This window comes from Cibotium barometz, chromosome 26 (genome assembly GCF_041138505.1).
Source record: "Cibotium barometz isolate CiBa-2024 chromosome 26, ASM4113850v1, whole genome shotgun sequence".
NCBI lineage: Eukaryota > Viridiplantae > Streptophyta > Polypodiopsida > Cyatheales > Cibotiaceae > Cibotium > Cibotium barometz.
Genome location: NC_141071.1, coordinates 54,540,175 through 54,552,284, shown reverse-complemented (window position 1 = coordinate 54,552,284; position 12,110 = coordinate 54,540,175).

Genomic DNA, 12,110 nt, shown 5'->3' with positions numbered 1-12,110 from the left:
CAAGCAAGTTATTATTTGGAATTATTTAGGTGTCAAGAAGTTATCTTCTACATTGGATATGTTTCTTTGGTAAAATTTTTGAGCTTTTGAAGATTTTTGGAATCGTGACTTTTTGTTGATTATTCAACATCAACAAAAATTATTTCTCCCATTTATCTTTTGAGATACGACCTCTACTTTGAATATTTTTCCAACTCCTCAAATTCAAGCACGTCGGGGGACATCTTATTATTCAATCCGCATCAAATGACCTAAGTTTACTATTTCAGCAAATTTTCATTTCTACATTTAAAATTTGCAACCTTTATCTTTCCACATCTCTCTTTCATCTCATGAATCCTCTTCCCCCAACCATTTAAGAGAAAATTCTGTCACTTCAAAATCAGATTCTTGTTGAGAAAAAGTTCAGGATGGATTTAGAAGACAAGTTATTCTGCAAAAAGAGAGATAGAAATGTCAGTGCTACATATTTCGACTCTGATGGTGATCAAATTCATAGAACCATACAAGCTACTCTTTGAGCTCAAGAGTCTACAAAATAAAAGAAGATTAGACATAAAGCTTTTACTTTTCAAAATTCTGATGGCAAAAAGGATTCTCGCATCATACTTGCTTGGCTCAGTCAATTGGATAATTTTTTTTGGGGGACAGTTTCTCTAAGAAGGACAAAAACAAATGTGCTCCCAATCACTTGGTGGACAATGAATCATTATGGTGGAATTGTTAGAAAATAGATGATGAGATTGCAATGCTAATGATGTTAATCGCTTAGATTGAGAAGCATAAACAATCCCACAAATAAGCATACACAATGCTAGTGAAATAAGTGAATAGATGCACCAAGCATGTGAGAGACTAGACAATAAAGATCATGAATGAAGATTATAAACAATGAATACCATGATTACCTTAATGAAATAGAAAGAATCTTTTTTCCCACAAAGGAACCACCAAGTATATTGCCAACAAATGGTATATAGCACAAAGCAAGACAAAGTCTCCACTCATCTACACAATGAGTGTAGAGACCTCAAATATATAGATCTCCATGGAGGTAAGCACTTAGGATCCCTAAGATGCCTCCACCTTTCTACACAATGAGTGTAGAGACCTCAAATATATAGATCTCCATGGAGGTAAGCACTTAGGATCCCTAAGATGCCTCCACCTTTCTACACAATGAGTGTAGAGACCTCAAATATATAGATCTCCATGGAGGTAAGCACTTAGGATCCCTAAGATGCCTCCACCTTCCTTGCTTATCTCACCAGACTCACCATAAAGTGACTCCTCAATCAAGGGTGGTACCTAGCACAAAGCAAGACAAAGTCTCCACTTATCTACACAATGAGTGTAGACACCTCAAATATATAGATCTCCATGGAGGTAAGCACTTAGGATCCCTAAGATGCCTCCACCTTTCTACACAATGAGTGTAGAGACCTCAAATATATAGATCTCCATGGAGGTAAGCACTTATGATCCCTAAGATGCCTCCACCTTCCCTGCTTATCTCACCAGACTCACCATAAAGTGACTCCTCAATCAAGGGTGGTACCTACCATGCCTACTCTGGTTAACCATGGTAATTGGAGAACTTATGACCTTAGAACTTCTATCCCTAAGGTACACATATATAGATCTCCATGGAGGTAAGCACTTAGGATCCCTAAGATGCCTCCACCTTCCCTGCTTATCTCACCAGACTCACCATAAAGTGACTCCTCAATCAAGGGTGGTACCTACCATGCCTACTCTGGTTAACCATGGTAATTGGAGAACTTATGACCTTATAACTTCTATCCCTAAGGTACACATATCATGCCTACTTTGGTTAACCATGGTAATTGGAGAACTTATGACCTTAGAACTTCTATCTCCCTAAGTTGCACATAGCATTATTCACTAAGGACTAATAGAAATGGATGCTACATCACTGAAATCTCAACACCCTCTCTTGATCTACATCCATACCATGTAGGGTGTGTAGTCAAGAAAGTTACAATGAGTGTCACACACAGACTCCTAAAAACATAATTAGCACAAAGCTTCAAAAAGTGTATTAGAGGCCACATTGGCCTCATGATGGTTTCTCCCAGTCTTCTTGTCTTCATTATTCTTATTCTCCTCATCCCGTGTCTTCTTGAAACAGACCTTAGCTTCATGTCCCTTTTCTTGCAATAGTAGCAAGTCCTAAGAAACTTCTTCTTCTTCTTCTCATCCATGATGAGAGCTGATTCCACTTGAACCTGTGAGGTAGATTCCTTGGAAGTCTTCTTGGCTTCCATCCTAGTTTCTTCAAGGATTAAAGATGAGGCAACTGATGCAAGGTTCATGTTTAGATTGGTTTGCAAGAGCAGACACACATTGCTCATAGGCATCAGGCATGCTAGCAAAGTAAGATGAAAATAGCTACCTCTTCATCAATAATGACCCCAAATCCCTTAAGCTGATCTATTAGAATCATAACATTGTTAACATGGTTAGCTATTATCTCTTTTTCATCCATTTCAAGCCTATACAGTTTCTTTTGAAAAAGCATCCTAACTGTTGCATTGACTTGGCCAAATATGAATTTAAGATGAGTCCCATCTTCATAAGAACCATTAGAAGAGATCACTTGATGAATTTGGTTATCTGCTAACCCACAAATGATAAATGATAATGCCTTTAAGTCATTTATTGTCCACTTAGTAATCTTGGATGGCTTTTCCTATGTGCCATTGACTATGGCCCAAAGTTCTCAATCTACTAAACCCATCTTCATCTTGATGCTCCATGTGATATATTTAGAGCCATTAAACTTCTCAGATTTCTCCAAGAAATGACCATAATGATGACTAAATAAGTTAGACATGATGCAACACTATATCAACTCATATACAGTGATAAGAGAGATCCTTTATCACAGTAAACAGGATCTTGTACAAGTGGTAAAATGGTATGATAACCAAACTAGATGATCCCTCTTGCAAAGAGGTGCCCTTTATAACTAGAGGGCTATAATGAAAATCCCTATCCCAGATCCCACTTACACATAGTGATGGAAACAAACTAACCAAGTGAGAATTTTCCTTCACCAAATAGATGCATATAAGTGCACATAAACTCTGAGAAATCAAGTGACTATGCTAGATGGTAGTAGTGGGACTATGACTTTTCCTTTTTAATTTTCTAAGATTCCTTAGATAACTTGAGTTGTGCCTTGGTTTTAGTACGAATGAACCTAGGCACGTCTCTCATCCTACCCTTCACTCAGAATGATATGGTATGATTTGCTCTTTATAACATGAGAGGATGATACATAATGATTTGTCACCAAGACATGCATACACTCTCCACTCAATATGATATGTTTGAGCAATGTGTTGAGAATGTGGCAAGGGTATAATAATTATAAATATTGATTTAAATGGTTTAACTTTAGACCCTCAAAAAAATCATCAAGATAATTTAAAAGGTGAACTTTCCCTCCTAGAATAGAGGAGGAAAATAGGCAGACGGTGGAGCTTCAATTTCTCCTTCAATCGTGGATCAATTCAAGTGGAATTTTATTGTGCTACTACACCTCAAGCTATGCCAAAAGATTATGCTTATAATCACATTGATTAGCCACTAATTAGATCTAATTTAATATGCAATTAGCACTTGATTCTCTGCAATGGACAGCCTCAGAACCTGATTGCTAGAGATAGTGCTATGTGCCCGCGTAAGCATTGATTATGGATAGGTTTTGTGCTAAGTCGAACCACCACAAGCAGGACTACAAAAGCCCTCAAAAAATGTGTGTGTTTTGCTACAATGTAAGGTGAATGAGATCCTCGAAATCACCCTCTCTTCTCTGCTCAATAGAGCCTTGTTACCTCTGCCCGCCTGATTCATTGGCTGTAGGCGGTGATTTACATGCGGTTTGTGCAGGTTTAGGGCTTTAGCCGGAGGGATGCCCTGAGCTGGGGTGGTACAGAAGCCCTAACTAAATGCTTGCAATATATCCCCACAAAGATGTATTGAAAGCCTCCAATCAAGGAGTATTTCACACTGTTTTCACACTCAAAAAATAGTAATAAATACCTTCCTCATGTTGTCGCTCTAGCATCAATGTTGCACTTCATTTGATGTTGTTCAAGAGCTTATTCTTGTTGATAATGTCCTTGAGAGAAATTTCCAACCATAGCTTAAACCTTATCTTCAATCTTGTTTGTTGCTCCTTCTCTCTCAATGCTTCAAAGCTTGGCCTTCTCTCACATAGAGATTGTCACATAGAATGCTTCTCTCATCTCACTCTCTTGTACCCAAAAGTGAAGATGAAGCAATGCTCTTCTCTCTCTTAATCTTATGCATGCCACTTACACAAGTATAAGGGGAAATGTTGCTTGCAAATGAAGATCAATACCAGGATGCAACAAAAACGATACTTAGGGCTCTTGAAAAGAGTCCCACTTTGTAGATGAATGTGGGAGAGGGTTTGATAATAATCCCACATGGGGACTTATGGGAGTCCTAGAATTTTTGTATAAAAGGTGGCTCATTTGAGAGCTTAGGTACACTTTGGGCTTTGTTTATGCAAGAGCTCCTTTGAGAGACCTACTCTCCCTCTTCTCCATAGAGGTGAAGACTCTTCTCTCACCCCATCTACATCATTGTATGAGGTAAATCTCTTCATTGAATCATTAGCAATGTCATGAGTCTTTCTCATCCTCTTCTCTAATCATTTTACTCTTATGCATGCTTTTAGTATTTCATTTTTGAGTACATGGATTGATTTGAAGCTTTCATGGAAGCTTGATGCTTGAATGTGTGCATGCTTGTAGGAAGATACGAGTGGAGTGAGGTCTTTCTCTTTGCTTGAGTGCATAGTGATTGTATTCCTCTTGCTTGTGTTTGTGAATGAATGGGTGTGTAGGAATGAGGACAAGTTGAGCTTGTGTGTATGCTTAGTCTAGTGTCAAGTGGTGGTAGCCATGAGCATTCTCTCCATTTGTGGATAAGCTCTTGTGCACCGGTACGGGTCGAATCCCTAGCTCCGAAAGGGATGCAAATCCCATTGGAGTGAGCTTAGTGTGGATCGTACTCCTCTTGCTACAAGAGAGAGAGTTTTCCGTCTCTCCATTGGCGCCGCTGCCGGGGAGAAGACTCAAATCCGGTTGAGAGTGTGTGGAAACCACCACTATTTCCTCTTTTGGTTGCAAAACCATTGAGTGATTAGATTAAGTTCGAGTGTGTGATCTCGGTGTGAGTAGATAAGGTTAGGATAAGAAAAAAAAAAACCATTGAGCGGTTGAGGTTTTTCCCGCATTGTTTTATGTTTTATTGCTTTTTCCAAGTACCGTTCATTATGTTTACCTTCATTGTTTTATGTCATTTCATGCTTTCATGCTTTTCACTAACATGTAAAAAACAATAAAAATTTTGGTAGCAAGCAAGCAAGTAAGCGGTGCCATTCCCTTTCATCAAGATCACTATTGTAATATATAAAATCTATATTGCCTTCTTGGTGTGTTGTCTTGGATGGTGGTAAGAAGAGGTAAGGGCTGCTGCCCTTTGCCGGAAGGAGGAAGAGGCTGTTTATTAAAAGAATATATATATATATATATATAAATCTATATATATATATATAGATTTATATTTTTGCAGGACTGCATCGTGGAAGTCGGCGGCTGAAAGGAGGCAGAGGAGACATTTTGTTTAAAAAAAAAAAAAAGAAAAACAAACAAACAAACGATTATATATATATATATATAATCGTTTACGATGGTCGTCTGGCTAGCGAAGGCTTTGGAGGTGGTTGGAGTAGGCGACAAGCGGACGTGGAGGTGGTTGGAGTAGGCGGCTGCCCAGCAGTGGGAGAAGCCTGTAACACGGCAGCTGAGAGGAGAAAGGCAGCAAGAGGACGTCGACAGAGGCAGCAAGAAGACGTTGACGGCAGCGTTGACGGCAGCGTTGACGGTGGCAGCAAGAAGACGATTGGCGGCAACAAGAGAACGTCGACGGCTGGCAGCAGCTGTGCGGAGGTGGCAGCCGAGAGGCGGTTGTGCTGGTGTAGAGCGGCCAGTTGTAAGAAGTCGAAGCTGTAGGCGAGGCGTCTGCAGTAGGTGAAGCAGACGACAGCTAAGAGCTGTGGAGCAGCAGACGGCGGCAACAGAGGTTGAAAACGGCAGAAGCAAAGGCCAAGAGAGCGCCAGCTGTGAAGCGGCGAAGAGAAAGAAGACGGCCAGCACGTGAAGTCGGCGGGAAACCCGGCCAGCGAGCGGTGGAGCGCCGAAAAAGATAAGGTAGGTGCAGAATTTTTATTTTTTTTATTTTTTTATTTTTTTATTTTTATTAATTTTTCGAGTTTTTTTATTTTTTTAAAATAAAAAAATAATAATAATAAATACAAGAAAAAGAAAAAAAAAGAGATAAAAAGAAAAAGAAAAAAAGAAAAAAAAAGAATAGTGGAAAAAATAGAGAGAAGAAAGAAAGAAAAAATAAAAAAAAAATAAAAAAAAATTAAAATAAAAAAAAATTCTTTTTATTTGTTTTTAGGAGTCCATAGTGTGTGCATATTTTTATTTTTTTCATTTCTGTAATTTTTAGCATATTTAGTGTAATTTGCATTGTTTTAAATTTTTGTAATATATTTAAAAATATATATATATATATATATATAACAAAAACCAACAAAAGGAAAAAAAAAGAAAAAGAAAAAGAAGAAAAAAACAATTTTTTTCCATTGTTCATTATTTGTGTACAAAATTTTGCATAATTTAAGTAGCTTGCATTTTTTATTTTTGTAACTGCATGCATAATTAGTAGATTTATAATTTTTTATTTTTTTGCAAGAAATTTATTCATTTTATTTAAAAAAAAACAAACAAACAATAAAAACCAATAAAAGGACGAAAAAACAAACAAAAGAAAATTTTTTGATTTTTTAGGAGTCTATTATTTTTTGCATATTTTGTAGTTCTTCATTTTTTTAATTTTTTACATAATTAGTGTAACCTGCATTTTTTCTAATTTTTGTAACTCTGTGCATAATTAGTTATTTTTTTAGTGTGCTTCATAATTTTTGTGTTAAAAAAAACATAAAAAAACATAAAATCATTTTAAAAAAAAATCATAATTAAATAAAAATAAAAAAAATAAAAAAAATTAGGATAGATAGTTACACCATACATATTCTTTTTGAGTTGCCTTTAGTGATTAGGTAGGGAAAAATATATATACATATATATATATATATTTTTATCAAAAAAAACCAAACACAAAAAAACCAAAACCAAAACAAAACAAAAACACATAACAAAACCAAAAAAATTTGACCTTATGCACTTACGGTCGGGACGTCTTGTAGATTCTGCCATAGGACCTAGGGCACCTTCTAGAGTGCCTACTCAAGAAAGTGGGACCCAATCGGTAGGCAATTTGGCAGATATTGCTGAAACCCTTACTGAATCCCAATCCGATACCCATTCCTCTAGAACAACTAGTTCATTGTCCATGGACAATCTAGAGCCGACAAATAGTTATCCCGTAGCCCAAAATAGGACACCCACACGATCCTTTAATCCATTTGAAGCTGACACCATGGGGTTAACATTCAATGTGCGACTCCAATATGTCTACACAAATGCTCAAGGAGCTGAGATCTTTAGGGATCCACAACAACGGTATCTTGTTAAGATAGCCGACATATTCTCAGAACTTGATAGAGCACCTCTAGTCAATGACCAGGGTAACATGTATATGGGTGGAGATGGTGTACGCTATGAAGTCACCTACCATCCGGAAAAGGTAGACAAATTAGGGGAGCTCTCTAAAACTGAGTTGTTAGACTATTCACAACTTTCCAGAGCAAAAGAGTCTAGAGATGACTGGCTTATCGAGCCGGACATGCCTGGACCATCCAATACCCAATCCTCAAAGCCATCCATAGATGATTTACTTCTTGTAGATCTCAATTTGGACAAGGATAGGAAAGGCAAGTGTAAAATGGATCAGGGGGATGAAAGTCAATGGGAGTTTGTACGACAAATTCCTGTGACAAAGGTCTTACAGGATGACCCACTTCAAGAGGTCTATAAGGACTCGTTAGAGGGATATTATGCCACAACTAAATCGCCAGAGCTGGATCTTCCTCTAGCTTATGTAGTGGTAGTTGAGAAGTGTGCAGGACACATGAACAGAATAGTTGATAAATGGGCCAATGAATATCGAACGTTAGATTGGACAGAGATTAGGGAACTCACGTGGAAAGGACAACCATTATTTATGGAAGTGTTCTCAACACATACAGCCAAACCAGGAGAGACAGCCTTTCTTGGAGAAACTGTTGCTCCTCCCCTACGAGAGTTCACTAGAGAGGGACCTTCAACATCTAGGTGGACCACAGCTAGTAGCCCAACTCTAGCACCACGATATCGTCCTACACCAAATGTGCGACCACAGGTCACACCACCACAACAACATCTTTCCCACTATGACAATCGGATGAGAAGGGAGCCAACTCGGCCTCCTATAAGTGCACCTCCTGAAATGAGGGTGACAAGATCTTTGGAAGGGTTTGGTGAGGCTGGTAATAGGGTACCCACACCAATTTTGGAAACATGTGGACCATCTTTCCAAAGAGAGGAACAATTCCCACTAAGGGTAAGAGGCCGTAGACCCTACGATGAGTATTCACGACAAGTAAGGCCATCAACTCTTCAGAAATTGGTAAAGAAATATGAAGGGTCGGGAGATCCATACGACCATGTAGCAGCTTTTAGGCAAGCAGTTCGAGCTGAGCAAGTTGCTGACAAGCATACTCAAATAGAAGGGTTTGGACTCACTCTTGAAGGAAAAGCCCTGGCTTGGTTTCAGGCATTAGAGGCTTCAGACAAAACTTCTTTACGAGTTTTGGAAGAGAGATTCATTGCTGCTTTTTCCTTGATGGGAATTCAACATGACACGGTAGCACACATCTACTCTTTCAAGCAAGGCGAGAATGAGAGTGTTAGAGACTGTGTAAATAGAATGAAGCAGTACATTAATCATTGCCCAGAAGATGAGAAACCCGCCCAAAGTCGATTAATTTCTCTCTTCTTAAAAGGCCTTAAAAATTCGACACTGCATACACATCTCTATGCAAAGAAGCATACAAGTTTCAATGAGTGTTGCCATGATGCTATGGATTTCACCGATAACTTCAAATTCCAAGATGGTTCTGGCCCTGAGGTGAAACCTAGAAATCAATGGGGTGATGACCAAAGTTCAGGGTCTAGCGCGCTAGTAAATCCAGACCAGATAGCTAACCTAGTCCTACGGAGATTGGGACAGACTTATCGTCCACCCATGCAGCCACAACAACAGCAGCAGAGAATGAGGAGTATACTTCCTACAGGTCCTCATCTTTGTGGAGCATGTGGCGGTGACCATAAAACAGAGGACTGTAATACCTTTTCTCCTCTAGTCACAAACCAACCCACAAAGAAGTGGTGCCAAGCCTGTGCTTGGAACTTTACTCATACCACCCAGGATTGTAATCGCATTGCGAGAATGAGACAGGAACGTGAGCAACCGAGGGGTGGAGTGGCTCCACAAATGTATCAACAGTATACTAGTTTTGAACGTAAGCCACCGATGACACAAGAACAAGCACGACCTGTTCTTGGTGCTCAACCTCCTGCTCCAGGGACTGCTCCTGTGAGGGTTGTCGACTACGACAATTCAAATATGTGTAGAGAATTGGTAAACCCAGGCTATGTGGAGGAAGAATATGTATCATATTCATCCAAGGATAATATCTTTGAAAGTCCCGCATACCCAAGCCAAACACTGGAGACTCAACCAGGGGAACAAAACTCTTTAATGTTGCTAGGCGGCTACCAACCTAGGACTCCAGGCCCCTCAGGTCAATGGCAGCCAAGGAAAGTAGAGGCCAAACCAATGGGCCCCTGTTATGAGTGTGGAGAACCCCATTGGGCTCGTGATTGTCCACATCGCTCAAGGCAAGCATCTAGATCCAATACAACAGCACAACAGTTTCCACCAATAGAGAGATATTGTCTAGGGTGTTGTGTCGAACACTTCCCGAAGGATTGTCTGTTGAAACCACATGAGGAAGGCATCTCTCAACCAAAGGTTTCACTTAACCTTGTAGGGGCAATTCCATCACCACCTTCATCTGAGAATGAGGATGTCGTGCCACTTAGAGTCATGACTCGATCACAGACACGAAACGCTGAAATACAGACTGATGAGACACCTCGAACTAGGGACGCAAAGACAAATCTAGTGGACAAGACCCTACAGTCCAATAGAAAAAAAACCACTAGGAGGAAGAAGAACCGAAACAAGCACACTAAAAGTGCATCCACTTCTAGTTCTCAGGAGAACTCTAAACAAAACATAAAGGATAAAACTTTTACATCCCAAGAAGTGCGTGAGGAACCTCAAACTGAGCCAAGTGCTAAACAAAATGAGGCTAGTACGACTGAGGATAGCTCTGGGGGTTCTGTTTTTGTGGATAAAGTGAATGAGACTCTAGAGGCCATCATTGATGCTCATAGAAGTCGCATTGCAGCCTTATCAGAGCTACCCAAGAAGCTTCAAGAATACCCAAACCCTCGTGAGGAGAAGATCAATCTAGCTGTACATCAGCAAATCATTAGGGAAGCTCAGTCGATACTTGAGGGACCACCACCACCTATTCCTCGGGGCCCAACCTCTCTTAAGCCAACATTAGAAACTATACCGGAAGTGTCATCAAGTAGGGAAATGAAAAGTGAGTTCATTTCACAAGCTCAGAGCGAAAGGTCTGCACCAATTGACACTCCATTGAAAGAAGAAATTCTGCCATCACCCAGCCTTGTCTTCCCATGCAATGATGAAGTTATTGATGCTAATGAGGACATGGCAAATGACATATGGGCCGCTGTAAATAAGAAAATAAATGAAAACATGTCTTCTGTTAGTTCGCCTCCATTCTCTGAGGTGGATTTTACCAGAGATTCGGAAAACAACTTTGGACGCCCAAGCATTCAGGAGGAAGGTCAAACAATTGTTTCTCCTAGAAGTAAGCATACAATGAAAACCTTACCATCATATCTGGGGGAATATGAGAACTGTTCTCAAACCTTGAGGATACCCTCCATGCATAAAAGGTTGACTAAGGAGAAAGATATGAGTACGGTGCAAGCTATTTTGTCTGCACCAGTGGCTTGTAACTTACCTTTGCACGAGTTGATAAAGCTTAAACCTGAGTTGTGGAATGATATTACCACATGTTTGTCAGAACAGGTATTGCTACAAAAGGGTCCCCATGAGTGTACTATACACTCTGAAACAAAGCATGTAATGCCAGTTCCTATCAACAAAGTAGGAAAATTTTGTGAAGACGATCAGGGAAATGCTACCCTCCCATTAGAAGTGCGAAAAGTATCTTCAACTGCAATACTTGATAGTGGCGCAGGAGTGGGCATTGTAACAAGGTCTATTTGGGAAAAATGGGGCAAACCAGCTATTAGGAGTACCAGGATGCGCTTGCAGCTAGCAGATGGAAGTTTAGAACATCCCCTTGGGCTGCTTGAGAACATATTGGTCACCACATGTGGGATTGAATATGAGCATACCTTTGCAGTGGTGGATTTTGGAAAGCATCCAAACTATGAAGTGATATTGGGTAGACCATTCATGCGACAATTTCAAATGATTCAAGATTGGGGATACAACTACTTGTACCTCAGACATGATTCTGTCATCACAAGGATCAACCTAAGGAATCACTCATATCGTGATGTAACAAGGTCTCCAATAGATGAGTTTGATTCTGCTTCATCTGAGGGCTCAAAAATTACATTGTCAGATGGGCGAGAAGATCTATGGATGTGTGGAGCCTCATGTAGGGATTTCAACACTGAGAGACTTAAGGGTAATCGAAGTGTATCAGACGAGGCATACATTCCACAACCCTTCCCTGAGCATTTAATTGATCCATTAGAATGGAGTCATGTCCTTGCAACATTATCGACATGTGCTTTACCGAAGCCAATTCAATTTTGTGACTCAGATGGATATGATATTATTCCTATAAGAATGGTACAACCACGTGCCCTTCTAGATGATTTGTACTATAGGATTGCATCCAT